The sequence below is a fragment of the Cetorhinus maximus genome, chromosome 2, assembly GCF_964194155.1.
Source record: "Cetorhinus maximus chromosome 2, sCetMax3.hap1.1, whole genome shotgun sequence".
Lineage (NCBI taxonomy): Eukaryota > Metazoa > Chordata > Chondrichthyes > Lamniformes > Cetorhinidae > Cetorhinus > Cetorhinus maximus.
In genome coordinates this window covers 134583045-134602492 of record NC_135880.1, presented here as the reverse complement: position 1 = coordinate 134602492, position 19448 = coordinate 134583045, and positions in this window count along the sequence as shown.

Sequence of the window (19448 nt, the reverse complement as noted above, 5' to 3'; positions counted from 1 at the left end):
TAAGCATTCAAGGGTGTGCATAATTTGTCCATCCACATGGCATGAAATATTGGTGGATAGGCCACCTAGCAATGTTTCATTTTCTTGCAAATTAACAACCAAACCCTCTGGATGACAGAATTAACATTCAGAAGAACATGACTTCTTCCCAAACACTCTTTGATGGTCTCTGTGCAGATGGTGCCCTGGAGGGCCCATAGAGCAACACCTTTGCTGCATTTCTTCCAGCAACACCTCAATGTTTTCACATGGTTGCAGAGAAGACACCATCCTGCTTAAACAGTTGTTTTAGGCCTTTAAGTGCCTGTAGTGGGAGGGTCTATCGTATAGGGCCAGCTTAATAGCAAATACTCTTTTTCTACTTACGAGGATAGATGGCCAACTGGAACCAACCGGCAGGATGTCTGTGCAGTCAGATTTGGCAGAACAGTGAACTCACTGTTATGTGCCTGAATTCACTCTGGATGGATAATAAGGCTTTATAATTGAGAAAGATTCAATGGAATTAAACATAGGTAGAGCCACCAATTAAGTAGAAAAAAAGAGTATTTGCTATTAGGCTGGCCCTATATGATAGGCTCAGATCTGTGTTACAGGCTATTGCTTCACAAACAAGCATGTTTTGGCTTGCTTTCTGTTACGATCAGGTGAGGAGGGGTTGAATGGCTCTTCCCTTTTCCCTCTCCTTGTTTGACCACAATACTTTTTTGCCAATTCAGTGGGAGTTTAACTGTTCACATGCCCTGACCATAAAAGATACAATCAGACAGGTTTTCTTGAGGTTTTAAAAAATAGGATAGTTTTTATTGTACTTAACCTGGTCTAAGTAAAATAATAAAAAAAACACTCTGACTTTCGCACACATATACAAAGTTGAAGTTCACACACACACACAAATAGATTACAGAGTGGGGAGGATAAATTAAGTAATTTAGAGTCCAGTAAAATTGAAGGGGTGTACGACTCTTGAAGATCGGTGACTTGACTGGCTTCAGGCTAAATTCAACAGTCCTGCTGCTTTTAGTATCAAGGCAGTTTAAAGATGCAGATGGCTGATTATATATTCTTTTAGAGACAACAGTGCTGGATTGAGTTCTTAATAAAATCTTCATCTGCGGCACCTGGATAATCAAAATCAACAGACAGGGTTCAGAAACTTTTAAGCTGAATGGGGGGGGAGAGAGAGAAAAAAGGAACCCACTCGGGGTCTTGTTCCCTCAGCGTCTCAGTCGTGTGTCTAGTTCTGCAGAGTAACCATGTGCTTAAAATACACCAAGGGTTGGCTTGTCACATGACCTTCTCTTTCGAACTGCCCAGTGATCCGAATAATGTCATGGCTAATGTATTCCAATCATAGCTTGATTAGATCATAGCTAGGAATTCCTCACTCAGCCAGGGTGCCAATGTCAACGTGATTATAACTAATGGTTTGTCTCCACTCAGTTGTGTACCCAGCTGGTTGGATGTTTTGCTAATGGGATAGGCGATGACCCCTATTCATACTCTTCAAGGCTAATGTTCCCGGTGTGGCTTTGTAGACAGGTTGTCTTCATTTTAATGGTTTTTGGAATGTAGAAGGTACAGTGATACACACATGCAGCCATCTTTGACTACATGATCCCAAGCCACTTTGGCTTGTCTTCTTAAAAAATTAAATTAGGAATTTCCAAAAATCATTTTCTATCTAAAGCATGGTTTCACAACATCTCCACACGACACAGAATGAAATGCTATGGTGTTAGCCTTACATTACGAGACCGTTAAAAAAAACATAAACACACATTCATATTTAAACACTCACTTATCAATCTTATACTGCTACAGCTCAGCTGGGTTTAAGGTCGAGTTTCTCATCACCTTTTTTGGATGAGGCACAGTTATAATTAAATCTCTTTTGGTGTTGGGGTCCAGCTTAAGGAAGGTGCTCATTTAGGAAATCTGGTTCATTATGGCCTTTTCCTTTCGAAATCTCTGTTAGATATTGTCCAGCAGGCTTGGGTTTTCACTAACATCTGGTGGTCGTGCTTTAGGTTTTTTAATGCCAGCAGCCATACAATTTTTTGAGAGTTTTTGATTTAGTGGAAGTTCAAGTTCAATGTTCGAGTTTTTGAAGAGGTCGGATTTCGTAGTCTTCTGTGGAGAGAATTTCTGGGCTCCTAGGCTTGTACTATCCAATTTTTCCTTACTGCATAGTTGCCCTGCCTGTAGAGTTCTTAACAATTTAACTGTTGTGTACACAACCCATGGGTTTAATTGTTCTGTGTTTGGTACATTGGTACATTGATAAATCTAATTTCAAGGATGGCAGTGGGTGGTAAACTGTTTTTAAACCTCTGTAAGGTGTCTGAGGTCTCCTCCTGCACCTTGTCTTAAGACCATAAGACGTAGGAGCAGAAGTAGGCCATTCACCCCATCGAGTCTGCTCCGCCATTCAATAAGATCATGGTTGATCTGATAAACCTCAAAGCACTTTCCTGCCTTTTCCCCATAACCCTTGATTCCCTTACTAATTAAAAATCTGTCTATCTCAGCCTTGAATATACTCTACAGCCCTCTGCGGTAAAGAATTCCACAGATTGACTACCCTGTGAGAGAAGAAATTCCTCCTCATCTCTGCTTTAAATGGGTGCCCCCTTACTCTGAGATTATGCCCTCTGGTCCTAGACTCTCTCACAAGGGGGAACAACCTCTCAGCATCTACCCTGTCAAGCCCCCTAAGAATCGTATATGTTTCAATAAGGTCGCCTCTCATTTTTCTAAACTCCAATGAGTGCAGACACAACCTACTCAACCTCTCCTCATAAGAAAATCCCTCCATACCTGGGATCAATTTAGTAATCCTTCTTTGGACTGCCTCCAATGCCAGTGTATCTTTCCTTAGGTAAGGGGACCAAAATTGTTCACAATATTCTAGGTGTGGCCTAACTAGTGTCTTGTATAGTTTTAGCAATGCTTCCCTATTTTTATACTCCATTCCCTTTGAAATAAAGGCCAACATTCCATTTGCCTTACCTATTACCTGTTGAACGTGTATGTTAACTTTTTGGGATTCATGCACAAGGACTCCCAAATCCCTCTGTGCTGTAGCCTTCTGCAGTCTTTCTTCATTTAAATAACACTCAGCTGCTCTATTCTTCCTGCCAAAGTGCATAACCTCACATTTTCCCACGTGATATTCCATCTGCACTCACTTAACCTGTCTTTATCCCCTTGTAGACTCTTTGTGTCATCTTCACCACTTGCCTTCCCATCTATTTTTGTCATCCGCAAACTTGGCGATAGTACATTTACTTCCCTCATTAAGTCATTAATATATATATTGTAAATAATTGAGGCCCCAGCACTGACCCCTATGGCACTCCACTAGTTACAGGTTGCCATCCCGAAAATGCCCCCCTTATCCCAACTCTCTGTCTTCTATTAGCTAGCCAATCCTCTATCCATGCTAATATACTACCCCCAACACCATGGGCTCTTATCTTATTAAGTAGCCTTATGTGCAGTACCTTATCGAACACCTTTTGGAAATCCAAATATATTACATCTAATTCAGTGAATTCTGAAGCTGAATTGCTGGGTTTAGTTGGGTTTGAATTTTGGACTTGACAATTTGATCCTGTAGTGGGCAACTTCAAACCGACTGCACTTGAATTTCCCTTGTAGTCATCAGAGTATGGTTCATCTTAGGGCATATCATCCCCTGTGGCACTTGAAGTAGGTGAGACATCTTGCTCACTTTCTGTTGGTCTGTTTGGGAAATTTCCTAGTCCCTATTTAAATCCTGGAAGAAGGTTTCTGCAAACCACAGCTCTGGTGCATTTCCTTTAACCTCTGCTGCTTTGGTTCCAGCACTTTTTCTTTCCTGGGACTCTACTTTGGCCTTTTTAAATCCTGCGGGCTCTACCCTGGCTCCTTTAAATTTTATTGGCTTTCCTGTAGCTGCCTCAATCTTTGCTGGCTCTATTGCCTCTTATGGGATCTTTGGGACTCCCTCAGCCCTCTGCACCATTGGTCAAAAGCAAGTTACTTAACTCTTTAGAACTCGACGTAAATTTGTCCAGGCCATTTTCAGAAAGCTCAGAAATTTTGCCCCCGGTAGCAGGTCTATGCACTCAGGTTAGCAATTTTTGTCATCTCATTGTTTGATGAACTCTCATTGGACAATAGGGAATAGACCTCATGGGGTTTTCTTGTTAATCTACTTTGCAGTAGATGGGCCCAAACCTCCACCGGCCATTTCAGCTGCTTTGCAAGCTTTTCAGACAAGACAAAAAATGTTTCTACATCCCCTTCATCAAACCTTGGTATCAGTTGTAAGTATTTTAAGAGCGCAACATTTGGTCCTTAGCTAGGGGCAGTTACCTCACTAGTGGTGTCCTCCCTGGGTACAATGGGCCTTTCCCTACTCGGCTCGAGCTGCCCTCATTCCTTTTCTTGTTTTTCTTCCCAGAAAGCTCATTCTTTCACCCTCTCATGGAATTCTGTCTCCTCCATCCATTCCTCCCTCTCTTTTTTTTTGCTTGGAACTCTAGCTCTAGTCTCCACTGTTTCAGTTGTATCCTTGCTAATGCTAGCCTGTCCATTTCAGATTCTAGGCCTGTTTTCTGTTCTTCAAGTTCAGTTGCAAAATGGTTGGCCACAAGTTTTAAAATTTCAGGTTTCCCAATTTTTGGGCAGATATTTATCCCTAAATGCCTAGCCACATTCCTTAACTCTTCAAGAGCTTGTAAGCTTCCCAAGTTACTCACGCTGTTCTAGGAAGGTACCGACTTTGAATGTGGACATTTTAAATACACTAGCATTGCAGACCACAAGAAAACCTGTGGTTTTTTAAATATACTTCTGGGATCAATCTGGTTTCCCACTTCCAATTTCTCATTTGTCTATTGGTTTGATCCCAGGGACAGCCCCCAAATTTCTGTTACAATCAGGTGAGGAGGGGTCAAATGGTTCCCCTCTATTCCCCCTCTTCGCTTGACTGCAACAAGGTTTTTGTTTAAAAAGGATGTACTTGCCAATTCAGCGAGTGTTTAACTGTTTATGTGCTATCACCATAAAAGACACAGCAAGACAGGTTTTCATGAGTTTTTTTTCAAAAGAAAACAAGATGGTTTTATTGCACTTAATCAGGTCTAAGTAAAATAATAAGAAAAGGTCTGAATTTCACATGCACATAAATAGATTACAGAGTAGGGGAGACAGATTAGGTAATTTAGAGTCTAGTAAAATTAAAGGAGTATATGGTTCTTGAAGGTTAGCTACTTTGCTGGTTTCAGGCTGAACTTGGCAGTGCTGCTGCTTTTGCTCGGTGCTCCTGTTGATCTGGCATCATGCTGGTTTGAAGATGTAGTCAGATGATTTATCTGTTCTTCTGGAGACAGTAGCATTGGGTTGAGTCCTTTGCAGCACATGGATAGTCAAAATCAGCAGACTGGGTTCAAAAACTTGCAAGTTGGATGTAGGGAGAGAGAGAGAGGAAAAAGGAACCCACTCAGGGTCTTTGTTCTTGTTCTGACCACAGCAGATATTAATTGCCGAGCAAACCAATCCCAGAGAGAAACTTAAACTTCTAGGCCATACCTTGTTTTCTCTGAAAACGAAGAAAAAAATGCACCGATCTCAGCAGCAAGAACTCCAGTAACACTTTTGGGATTTTAAAAATTAGAAGTAAAAGCTTTATTAATGAAAAGAAAACTTAGGGTAGAAATCTCCACCCCCGTGCGGGGGTGGGAGTGAGCGGGTGCAGACCCAATTAGCGCCCCGGATTGGGTCCGCGCCACCATTTTACTCCCTCTGTGCCTCAGGGAGATTAGCTTTAAGTTTTAACAGTTCAATAAAGTTGAAAAAAATTTTATGACATGTCCCCTCATGTGAAACTGTCACATGAGCTGGGACATGTGCACTAATTTCAATAAAAATTTTAAATCATTCATGAAACCTCATCCCGCCCGTGGATGAGGTTCCATGAAAAATGCGACGGCCACCTGGGCTCTTTGCCTGCCCGCCAACCTTAAGGTTGGACGGGCAGCTTCGTTAATTATTTTAATTGTTAGTTAAATGGCCGCAACAGGCCTTTGACAGTTTGGTGGGCGCGGCCTGCCGAACTGAAAATCTAAATGACGCGCGGTGACATCAGGATGCACGCCCGATGTCACCCTGTGTCATTTTACGCCTTGGCAAGCGGTCCCCGCCCTTGCTCGCCGAGCTGAAGATTCTCCTCTTTTAGCGAGCAATCGCGGTCACCAAGACAGGGTCCAGTTGGCCATGGACCAGTGGCTTTCATATCCGCTGGTGTTCTGGTCCTCCCACGAGGCCCTAAAGGCCCCCGAGTTGGATAGGAACGCCTGGCGGAGGGTCCATACGTTTCTTGCTGGGCTCCTGAAGGAGAGGAAGACTTAAAAAAGTCCTCTCCTTTTATTTCAGGTGATGGTAGCACATAATTCTGACAATGAAGAATACCATAGTCAGCCTCAATATCCATGGCAGCAGGGATGCACAGCGCAGGTTCCAGAACTTCTCGGTCCTCAGGGACAGGAAGTATGCTGTGTGCTTCCTGCAGGAAACCCATACTGTTCCGTGAGACAAAGCTACGTGGCTCCTGGTGTTGTGAGGGGGGGTCTACATGAGTCTCCAATTCTGGCAGGGTGGCTATCTTGTTGACCCCACATTTTCAGCCAGAGATATTGGGAGTCAAGGAGCCGGTGCCAGGCCAGTTGCTGCACCTCAGTGTGCGCCTAGGGGGCGCGGCGCTTCACTTTATGAATGTGTACACTCCCCTGGGCGCGCAGCAGCAAGCGAGCTTCTTTGAGGAAGTGTCCACTCATCTCGGCTCCATCGACACGGGCGAGTGCATCGTCCTCGGGGGGGATTTTAACTGTACCCTCGGGGCCCGGGACCGTCACGGTGCCCAGCACCACTCGCTAGGTGTGAGTAAGTTGCGGGACCTGGTCAGGTCCTTCGACTTGGTGGATGTCTGGTGAAATCTCCATCCTGACTCCAGCGTTTTCATTTTTGAGTCACCCGGAGTCGGAGCGTCCAGACTCGACCGCTTTTACGTTTCTAAGGCTTTTGTTTCCTGTGTTCTGTCGGCTTGTGGCCTGTGCGGCAGGTGCCATGCACGGACCACCGTCTGGTGTGGGCAGTGCTCACTCCGTTCTGCGCTTGGACGGGGTCTGCGTACTGGCACTTTAACAACCTGCTGCTGGAGGATGAGTGGTTCCTGGACTCGTTCTGTCGTTTCTGGACCGGCTGGAGAAGGAAGCGGGGAGGCTTCCCCTCCTTGAGGCTATGGTGGGACGTGGGCAAGACTCACGTCTTCTTCTTCAGTCAGGAGTACACGAGGGGGTCGACAAAGAGGCGGAAATCCAGGGTCGAGGAGTTGGAGAAGGAGGTGCTTGACCTGGAGGCACGTCTCCGTCAGCCCGACGCAGACCTGGCCCTGCGGCTGGCCTACGATAAGAAGAAGGGCGCGCTGCGGGACCTGCAACTCGTCGGGTCCCATGGCGCATATGTGAGGTCGCAGATCCGGTTCTTCCAGGATCTGGACCATGGCTCCCTTTTCCTCTACTCGCTGGAAAAAAGGCACGGGGTCCGTCAGCACCTCCCTACCCTGCTGGCCGACCACGGATTCCTTGTCTTGGATCCGGAGAGATCAGGTCCATTACCCGAGACTATTACACTGCCTTGTTCTCTCCGGATCCATCCAGTGAGGATACTCGCAGAGTTTTGTGGGAGGACCTGCCGCAAATCGGCCCAGACGGCGCCGGAAAGCTTGACTCCCCTATAAGTCTGGGGGAGCTGATAGGTGCGCTCGACAGCCTCTCCAGGGGCAAGTCCCTGGGGCTGGATGGGCCAACCATGGAGTTCTTCAGGGCGTTCTGAGACATCCTGGGGAATGACTACGTGGGGGTCCTGGGGGAGAGTATCGCAATCGGGGAGATGCCCCTTTCGTGGCACAGGGTGGTTATTGCCCTGCTGCCTAAGAAGGGGGATCTCTGCCTTCTTGAAAACTGGCGCCCTCCTCAGCACGGATTATAAAGTTTGTGCCAGGGCCATGTCTTCTCGCCTTGGCACCGTGCTGGACCACATGGGAAGAGTGTCCTCTGCAGTCACTTTCGCCACGAAGCAGTCTGGGAAGAGTGTCCTCTGCAGTCAGTGTCACCGAGTGAAAAAAAACAAAGAGTGACATCACAGGAAAACCATAAGTTCATTGGTTGGTAAGTAACTGCTAGTTTGAACTACCTATTCTAAGTTGATTTCAGATTAAGGGTGACTACTGGGGCCCAGGATCAGAGGCCTAACACTTCAGCTTCAACGCAGCAGAGAGCGCGAGTTCCAGTTGATTTTAAAAAGTGTATTTTGAATCTCTATTCTAACTTGCTTTCAGATTAAAGGTAAATAGGGGAAATATTTTACAGATTGATAAACTAAAAGACCAGTAGGAAATTTAAAAACAAATTGAAAAACTAATTAAATAAAATAGAGATGCAGGGCCAGGCGATGTGTTGTAGCTGCATGTTGTGGGAGCTGGTGGACCCCACTGTGGTTCCTAGTGACCACACCTGTAGCAAATGTTGGTTGCTTGAGGAATTCCAGCTCAGAATTGATGAGCTAGAGTCTGAGCTTGGGACACTGCAACACATCAGGGGGGGGGAGAGTTACCTGGACACTGTGTTTCAGGAGACAGTCACACCGCTTAGCTTAACTACTTTAACTTCGGCCAGTGGTCAGGGACAGGAGGGTGTGACTATGAGTGAGGCAGGTAGAGGGATCCAGGAAGTAACACTGCAGGAGCTTCAGCCCTTGCCCTTATCCAACAGGTTCAAGATTCTTGCTCCCTGTGTGGACGAGAGCGGGGACTGTAGGGAGGATGAGCAAACTGACCATAGCATCTTGGTACAGGGAGCCATTCAAGTGGGGGGAGAAAAGAGGAATGTAGTTGTAATTGGGGATAGTATAGTTAGAGGAATAGATACTGTTCTCTGTAGCCAGGATCGAGAGTCCCGAAGGCTGCGTTGCCTACCTAGTGCCTGGGTTAACGATATCTCATCTGGGCTGCAGAGGAACTTCGAGTGGGAGGGGAAAGATCCAGTCGTCGTGGTCCACATAGGTACCAACGATATAGGTAGAACAAGGAAAGAGGTTCTGCTGAGGGAATACGAGCAGCTAGGGGCTAAATTAAAAAGCAGAACCAAAAAGGTAATAATCTCTGGATTACTACCTGAGCCACGAGCTAATTGGCACAGGGTCAATAAGATCAAAGAGGTAAATGCGTGGCTCAAAGATTGGTGTGGGAGAAATGGGTTTGAATTCATGGGACATTGGCACCAGTACTGGGGAAAGAGGGAGCTATTCCGTTCAGATGGGCTCCACTTGAATCATGCTGGGACCAGTGTTCTGGCAAATTGCATAACTAGGATTGTAGATAGGGCTTTAAACTAAATAGTGGGGGGGAGGGTTCAGTTGCATGGAAATATAAAAAATCAAAGTTTAAGGAGAGGGTAAGAGTGCAAGTTAGTGACGAGGCTGATTGTTACCAAAAAGTGATAGGAAGGAACACAGCGTGTGAACGCCATATTGCACCAAAGAATCATATGAGCAGAGAAAATTGACAGTGGGGCAAACTTAAAGGCTTTGTATCTGAATGCACGTAGCATTCAGAGTAAAACTAATGAGTTAACAGCGCAAATAGAGATAAATAGGTATGATTTGGTAGCGATTACTGAGACGTGGTTACAGGGAGAACAGGTTGGGAAGTTGAATATCCAAGGGTACTCAGTGTTTCGGAAGGATAGGCAGGAAGGAAAAGGAGATGGTGTAGCTTTGTTGGTAAAGGAAGAGATCAGTGCTATAGTGAGGAATGATATAGGCACTGGAGAGCATGACATAGAGTCAGTCTGGGTAGAAATAAGAAATAGCAAGAGAAAGAAGTCCTTGGTGGGAGTAGTCTATAGGTCCCCAAACAGTAGTTCAGCAGTAGGGCACAGTATAAACCAGGAAATACTGGGAGCATGTAAGAAAGGCACAGCAATAATCATGGGTGATTTTAATATACATATAGACTGGACTAATCAAATTGGCAAGGGTAGTCTCGAGGGAGAGTTCATAGAGTGTATTAGAGGTTGTTTCTTGGAGCAATACATTGTGGAACCAACCATGGAGCAGGCTATTCTGGATTCGGTTTGTGTAATGAGATGGGATTAATTAATGATCTCATAGTAAAGGATCCTCTAGGGAAGAGTGATCATAGCATGCTAGAATTTCAAGTTCAGTTTGAGAGCGAGAAACTTGAGTCCCACACTAGTGTTCTGGAGTTAAACAAAGGTAACTACAAAGGCATGAGGGCAGATTTGGCCCAAGTGGACTGGGCAAGAAGACTACAAGGTAGGACAGTTGATGAACAGTGGCAGATATTTAAGGAGATATTCAATTCCTCCCAAGTAAAATATATTCCAAAGAGGAAGAAAGATGATAAGAGGGGGGAAAAACATCCATGGCTAAGCAAGGAAGTTAAGGATAACATAAAAGCAAAAACTAAGGCATACCACATTGGCAGGCTGGAAGATTGGGAAACTTTTAAAGATCAACAAAGGGTTACTAAAAAAAAAATAAAAAGAGCAAAGGTAAATTATGAAAGAAAACTAGCACAAAATGTAAAAGCTGATAGCAAAAGCTTCTATAAGTATATAAAAGGAAAGAGAGTAGCTAAAGTGAATGTTGGTCCCTTGGAGGATGAAATTGGGGAGTTAATAGTGGGGAACGCAGAAATTGCAGAGACACTTAATCAATCTTTTGCCTCAGTTTTCATGGTGGAGGTCACGAGTAACACCCCAATAGTAACAGGTAGTGCAGAGGTATAAAGAAGGAGGAACTTAGAACAATCACAATCACTAGAGGAAAAAGTACTGAGCAAACTATTGGGATTAAAGGGTGACAAGTGCCCAGGACCTGATGGCCTACATCCCAGGATCTTAAAGAAGTGACAGTGGAGATAGTGGATGCATTAGCTATAATATTCCAAAATTACCTGGATTCAGGAAAGGTTCCAGTGGATTGGAAAACTACTTATTTAATGCCTTTATTCAAAAAGTGGGGGAGGCAGAAAGAAGGAAACTATAGACCAGTTAGTTATCTGTCATTGGAAAATTGATGGAATCCATTATTAAGGAAGTAGTAATGGGGCATTTGGAAAGTCAAAATGCAATCCATCAGTGTCAGCATGGTTTTATGAAGAGTAAGTCATGTTTGACTAATTTGCTAGAGTTCTTTGAAGATGTGACAAGCAAAGTGGATAATGGGGATCCTGTGGATGTAGTGTATCTGGACTTTCAGAAGGCCTTTGATAAGGTGCTGCACAAACGATTAATACAGAAAATAAGATCACACAGAGTTAGGGGTAATATATTAGCTTCGATAGAGGATTAGCTAACCAACAGAAAGCAGAGAGTCGGGATAAATGGATCTTTTTCTGGATGGCAAGCTGTAACTAATGGGGTGCCACAGAGTTTGGTCCTTGGGCCCCAACTATTTATAATCTATATTAATGACTTGGATTCAGGGATAGAAGGTACTATAGCTAAATTTGCAGATGACACCAAAATAGGTGGGAAAGTAAGTTGCAATGAAGAAATAAGAAATTTACAAATGGATATGGACAGGTTAGGTGAATGGGCCAAAATCTGGCAGATGGAGTTTAATGTGGATAAGTGTGATGTTATCCATTTTGGTCAGAAGAATAAAAAGGCGACTTATTATTTAAATGGAGAGCAACTTCAAAATGCTTCAGTGCAGAGGGATCTGGGTATCCTCATGCATGAATCATTGAAAGCTAGTATGCAGGTACAGCAGGTAATAAGGAAGGCAAATGGAATTTTGGCATTTATTGCTAAAGGAATAGAGTATAAAAATGGGGAAGTGTTGTTGTAACTGTACAAGGCATTGGTGAGACCACATCTGGAGTACTGTGCAAAGTTTTGGTCACCTTACTTGAGGAAGGCTGTAGTTGCACTGGAGGTGGTTCAGAGGAGGTTCACTAGATTGATTTCAGAGATGCGGGGCTTGTCTTATGAGGAGAGATTGAGCAGTTTAGACCTATACTTGCTAGAGTTTAGAAAGATCAGAGGAGATCTAATTGAGGTATGTAAGATGCTAAAGGGGATAGACAAAGTAGACGTGGAGTGGATGTTTCCCCTTGTGGGGCATTCTGGAATGAGAGGCCATAGTTTTAGGCTAAGGGGTGGTAGGTTTAAATCAGAGATGAGGAGGAATTACTTTTCTCAAAGTGTCATGAATCTGTGGAATTCACTACCTCAGAGTGCAGTGGATGCCGGGACGCTGAATAAATTTAAGGAGGAGATAGACAGGTTTTTAATTAGTAATGGGTTGAAAGGTTATGGGGAGAGGGTGGGAAATTGGAGTTGAGGCCAAAATGAGATCAGCCATGATCGTATTGAATGGCGGGGCAGGCTCGAGGGGCTGAATTGCCTACTCCTGCTCCTAGTTCTTATGTTCTTATGTTCTTGTGATCCATCCTGACCAGTCCTACACTGTCCTGGGCCGCATCATTTTCGAAAACATCTATCTGGTCCAGGACGTGATCCGTTTTTCCCAGAGGACTGGTCTGTCGAGCGCCTTCCTGTCTTTTGACCAGGGGAAGGCATTGGACAGGGTGGATCACGAATATTTATTCGGGACCCTGCGAGCATTTGGGTTCGGGATGCATTTCGTCGCCCGGATCGACTTCTGTACCCTGCCGCAGAGTGTCTAGTTAAGGTTAACGGGACCCTGACGGCGCCCCTTCGCTTTGGGAGAGGAGTGCGTCAGGGCTGCCCCCTGTCTGGCCAATTGTATTCTATCTGCGTGGAGCCTTTCCTGCGCCTCTTGTGGAGGAGGTTGTCAGGATTGGTTCTGCGTGGGCCAGGCATCGGGATGGTCTTCTTGGTACCAATGATGTGCTCTTCATGTTCATTGACCCAGTTGACCTGCGGAGGATGCGCAAGTGCCAGGAGGTCTACTCTGCCGCATCCTCTGCCAGGGTCAACTGGGGCAAATGTTCTGGACTCCAAATCGGTCCGTGGCAGATGGATCCCCTACCCGAGGAGCTCAGGCCTTTCACCTGGAGCAGGACCAGCCTCCTCTACCTGGGGGTCCACCCCTGCTCTGCTAAGGAATCCTGGCCGGCGAACTGGCAGGAGCTGGAGGCCAAAGTCACCACTGGCCTGCGGCGCTGGACAGAACTGCTCCGAGTGCTCTCTTACCAGGGTCGCGTTATGGTCATAAACCAGCTGATTGCCGCCATGTTGTGGTACCTGCTGGTCACTTTGACCCCTCCCCCAGACTTTGTCACAAAAATCCAGAGAATGCTCGTCGACTTCTTCTGGGACAAAAGGCTGTACTGGGTCACTGCTGAGGTTCTGAGTCTCCCGCTTAGGGAGGGAAGTCAGGTGCTGGTGTGCCTCCGCACCCAGGTGGTGACTTTCCGCCTTCAGGCCCTACAGTGATACTTTTACATCGAACCCCCTCTGAGATGGTGTGCCCTGGCGACATATTTCTTCCGCCAGGTGCACGGTCTGAATTATGACATGCAGCTCCTGTTTATAGACCTGAGGGGCCTTCGTGGCTCCTTGCAGGCATTGCCCGTCTTTTACCAGGCCCTGATCAAAGTCTGGAACATGGTCACCTCGCAACGCAGCTCTCCGCTGTCAGGAGTAGAGGCTATCATCAGAGAGCCGCTGCTCAGGAATCCACCCCTCTGTCCTTTTCAGTGGCTGGCGGAGAGGAGGACTGTGGCTGCCAGGGTGACCAGGATCGGGGACGTGCTGGGTGGTGGAGGAGTGGGCTGGATGCTTTCACAGGAGTTGGTGCATCACGTGTCCATGGACGTCCGGCTCGCCGCCAATGCCATTCAAGACCTTAGGATGGTTGTGACGGCCCCGACGTCATACTGGGCCTCGAGGTGGCGCAGGTGCATGATAGTCTTTCATCCAAGCATACCCCTGTTCGAAGGAATTCCACATTGGCCCCAAGCCCCGAACCCTCCCTCGGGAGCTGGTGCCCCGCAACCTGAGTCACCTCGCGGAAATGCCCTCCGTGTCATTTAGCACAGCGCGGAGGGGTTTCCTGTACGGGCTGCTGCTGCACACACTTCACTTCCTCGCCCTCGCCCGCCACCCGAACACGCCCTGGCGTGCCTTGTTGCTGTCCAGCAGCAGAGATCCCCTTTGGGGGGCCCACTACTGAGGTGTCCTCCCATTTTCCATCGGGGACCTGGGGTGGAGGGTGTTGCATGCAGCAGTCCTGTACAACCGTAGGATAAGTCGGTTTACGGACTCCCAAGATACCAGTGTCTTTTGCAGTCTTGTGGAGTCCGTGGACCACGTATACATTGGGCATTGTAAACTGCACTCCCTTGTCAGTTATTTAAAGAACCTTTTATTGATGGTTTGTTTGCACTTCAGTCCCACGCTCCTGATCCACGGGCACCCGGTGCGGAGGGGGGCCGGGAGGGAGGAGGACCTTCTCGTGAACTTGCCCATGGGCCTGGCCAAGTTAGCCACTAACAGGTCCAGGCAGTGGGCAATCGAGCAGGCCGTCCAACCCAACTGTCTGCCCCTCTTCCGCGGCTATGTTCGCGGCCGGGTGTCCCTGGAGACGGAGCACGCGGTGTCTGCTGGCACCATCAAGGCCTTCCATGCTCGGTGGGCACCGCAGGGATGGGATGTTTTATTGACCCCTTTAATCACACTTTGATTTAACATTGGTAAGTTCCCTTTAAATTTTATTTTTGGTTTTTTTCAGTTTCCCTAACTTAAGGGGCTGCGTTTATTTTGTCCCCCATTTTGTTAATTTAGTTTGATTGGTTGACTCCAAAAGAGTTAATTCTTTTTAACCTTCCTAACCCTGCTGCTATATCTTGGTGCTCACCAGACATCCACAGCAGAGGTGGAGGCTGACTGTGATGCCCTGCCTGTAATGACCTTTGCAGGCATCCTCTGGAGGGCCAAGGCTTGGTGGGCCCCGGCCTGCTTTCAGGGTCCTGTTGTGTGGCAGTGGCACCGTCCTCAGCCTGTGGAGCTGGAGCTGCTGAAGTCACAGGAATAGGGGATCTGGATGGGCCGGACTCATCTGGATAGATGGCCCCGGGGCGTGCACCTGCTGATCCTCCTCTCTATGGGTGCCCAAGGGCCGTTGGCTGACTCCTTGAGGAGGAGGGGTAACTGGAGTAAGATCGAGTTGCCTGGCACCCGTCTCGCATACACACAATTGGCGGCCAACTATGGCATCGACGATGGAGTTGAGCCTGTGCAGCAGTGCAGGACTAATGTCCTGGACCAAGATCTCCATGGCGGCCGCCACCCTACCAGTGTTGACCTCGGTACATTGGCATGCAGGCGCTATCACCTTAGATTGAAGGCGGACAGACTCCTCCATTGTGCCTTGCAATCTGAGGAGTGCAACGGACATCCCTTCCTGATGTTCCTGAGCTTGCTTTTGCAACTCCAGCAACTGTGACATGATCGAGTCCAGAGGCTCGTCATCTGACTCGTTTTCAGCAAATTTCTGGTCTCCAGCGGTCCTCCAAGTATCAGAAACCTGGGAAGTCCCTGCCACCGCCTGCTGTGGATCAGACAGTGTGATGTGCTCACCAGGTTGTGATCCCGAGGCTACTCTAAAGCTAGGTCCCACCGAGGTGTGTGTCTCTGTGCTAGTGGACGGTGTGGGTGAGTGCTGTGACATGACTTCCAGGAGGGTTCCTCAAGATTTCTCTTCAGAGGTTGCTTCGGGGCTTGATTGGAGGCCCTTGGTTGTGGACTCCTTTGGCTGTTTCCCAGATGTGCCTGTGGAAGCAAGAGGAGATAATTAGTGCATGGCAGTAGCCTGTGAAACAGGACACATCACTTACAGCTTGGTTGTCTGATGGATATTGCACTGCTGGATCCTCACTTGGTAGAGCAGCGCCAACTGCACCGTCAGCACAGGAACGGTCCAGATCGTCACTGGCCAGCTGGATGACTCTGTTTTCAAAGTCCGTGAGGACTTTGATTTTAGACATTCCTCCACCAGTCTGTGACCTCTCCCTCTTGTTGTGTGCCAGCTTGTCCTGCATGAATAGAGATGGAGTAAGCGTGAGTGGGATGCCTGACAGGCCGGATGATAAGTATGCCTGGCACGTGTGAGTTGTGATTGGTCCCATGGACGGGATGAGGACAATGACGGTGAGTGTGAAAGAGTGAATGGTGATGTCCCTTGAACAGGCAGTGAGTGAGGGCCCTGTGGATGTGTGATGGGTTTCTGAGTGTGTGAGTTGAGAGTAATACGAAGAGTGACTTACCCTGGTGAAACGGAGGAGATTATTCATCCTCTTGCGGCACTGGGTGGCTGTCTTCTTTTGAAGGCCATTGATGCTGATCACCTCATCCACTCCTCTGAAGCCTGATTGGTCACACCACTGCCCATCCTGCGGTCAGAGCGGGGGTAGGGGACATCCCGGCAGGCCTCCATGGCACCCAAAAGGCATTCCAGTGACGGGCCATTGAACCTGGACATTGCAGTATTTTTGCCTTTCGTGGACATCTTCCCTGCAACAGTCGTGAGCTGGAAGCACTGAGATGTGTGCACGCGGCTGGACTTTAAGTATAAGCGGTGAGGTGACGGTGGGCGGATGGGCGGACGAGAGCCCGCCCTCCATGGAAATGGCATGTTTCCCAGGAACGCATAAATAATGTGACGGGTTTGAGACGATACAGCGTGAAAACTCATCACTGCGGCTGGCGGGTAAAATGTGCAAATCTGGGATGATTCTGCCCTATGTCTAATGGTTTATCTCCACACAATTGAGTACTCAGATGATTGGATACTTTGTTAATTGGTTAGGAGATAGGTCCCATCCATCCTCTTTCAAGGCCATTGTTCCTGATGTAGTTTTGTAGACAGGATGTCTCAATTTCAATGAATTTTGGGAGGTAGAATGCACAGTGATGCAAACGTACATACCAACCTATGAATTAAGAGCAGGAGTAGGGCTTTCGGCCCCTCGGGCCTGCTCCACCATTCAATAAGAGCATGGCTTGTCTGATTGTGGGCTCAACTCCACATTCTGCCTATCCCCAATAATCTCTGACTCCTTTGTTAGTCAAGAAATCTATCTACCTCTGCTTAAAAATATTCAATGGTCTTGCCTCCTCCACTTTCTGGGGAAGAGGAGAAAATGGAATATGAAAGTAAACTTGCAGGGAACATAAAAACTGACTATAAAAGCTTCTATAAATATGTGAAGAGAAAAAGATTAGCAAAGAAGATTGCAGTCAGAAACGGGGGAAATTATAATGGGGAACGAAGAAATGGCAGAAGAATTGAACACATATTTTGGTTCTGTCTTCACAAAAGAGGACACAAATAATTTCCCAGAAACGTTAGGGAACCAAGGGTCTAGCAAGATGGAGGAATTGAAGAAAATCAGTATTAGTAAAAAAAAATGCTGCTAGAGAAATGAATGCGGTTAAAGGCTGAAAAATCCCCAGGGCCTGATAATCTACATCCCAGAGTACTAAAGGAAGTGACCCTGGAAATATTAGATGCATTGGTGGTCATCTTCCAAACTTCTATAGATTCTGGAGCAGTTCCTACAGATTGGAGGGTGGCAAATGTAACCCCAATATTTAAAAAAGGAGGGAGAGAAAACACAGAGAATTACAGACCAGTTAGCCTACCATCGGTAGTGCGGAAAATGCTAAAGTCTATTTTAAAAGATGTGGGGCAGATTCTTCCGGTCAGCATGCGGGGGCAGGCCTGACACGCCGACGCATAAACTTACGCGCGATGACGTCGGGCGTGTGTCCCAATGTCATCACACGCCATCGCGGTAGCTCATTCGGTGGGCACATGCCAGAGTTGGCTGCACGCCCACCGAAATATTAAGGCCATTGAGGAGTTAATTAAATTAGTTAAGAAAGCTGCCCGTCCAACCTTAAGTTTGGCGGGCAGGTGAAAAGCCCAAGAAGCCTTAGTGTTTTTCAAGAAACCTCATCCACAGGCGGGATGAGGTTTCCTGAAGCTTTTATAAAATAAATAAATAAATTTTCCCACCTTCACAAACATGTTCCAACTCATGTGACACAGCCACATGAGGGGACATGTTTGAATACATTTTTAAACCGATTCTTTAATTATTTTCATATCCATTCCACCTCCCTGAGGCAGCTCCATACCTCAGGGAGATTGCTGTACTCTTTGACGTGCATGCTCAAAAGAGCGCTGGCCCCGACTCTCCCTCCCACCCCCCCCCTGCCGACACAGGCAGCGCTGAGCGCTACAGAACATGTATTACGCTGGGCAGGCCTTAATTGGCCCGCCCATGTAAAATGGCAGTGCGCAGCCGATCGCGGACGGCAATCATCTCTGTGCCTGCCCACGCCCGCTCCCGCCCTGCCCGCCCACCATAGGAAAAATCCAGGCCGTGGTAACAGAACACTTGGAAAGCATTAATGGGATTAGACAAAGTCAGCATGGGTTTATGAAAGGGAAATCATGGTTAACTAATCAATTGGACTTTTTTGAGGATGTAACTAGTGGAATAGATAAGGGAGAACCAGTGGATGGCTTTTGATAAGATCCCACATAAGAGGCTAGTGGGAAAAATTAAAGTACATGGGATCGGGGGTAATATACTGGCATGGATTGAGAATTGGTTGAGAGACCGGAAACAGAGAGTGAGAATAAATGAGTCTTTTTCCGAATGACAGGCAGTGACTAAGGGTGTATCACAGGGAACAATGCTTGGGCCCCAGCTATTCACGATATATATAAATGACTTGGATGAGGAAACCAAATGAAACATTTCCAAGTTTGTTGATGACACAAAACTGGGCGAGGTTGTGAGTTGTGAGGAGGATGCAAGGAGACTTCAGGGTGATTTAGACAAGTTGTGTGTGTGGGCAAACACGTGGCAGATGCTGTATAACATGGATAAATATGAAGTTGTATGCTTCGGTGTGAAAAACAGAAGGGCGAAGTATTATTTAAACAGTGATATATTGGGAAATGTGGATGTTCAAAGGGATCTGGGTGTCCTTGTACACCAGCCAATGAAAGTAAATAGGTAGGTGCAGCAGGCCATTAGGAAGGCAAATGGTATGTTGGCCTTCATTGCAAGAGGATTTGAGTTCTGAAGTAGGGATGTCTTACTGCAGTTATACAAGGCCTTGGTGAGACCGCACCTGGAGTATTGCATGCAGTTTTGGTCTCCCTACCTAAGAAAGGATATACTTGCCATAGAGGGAGTGCGGCGAAGGTTCAATAGGCTGATACCAGGGCTGGCAGGACTGTCATACAAGAAGAGATTGGTTTGACTGGGCCTGTATTCACTATAGTTTAGAAGAATGAGAGGGGATCTGATTGAAATGTACAAAATACTAACAGGGCTAGACAGACTAGATAGAGGGAGGATGTTT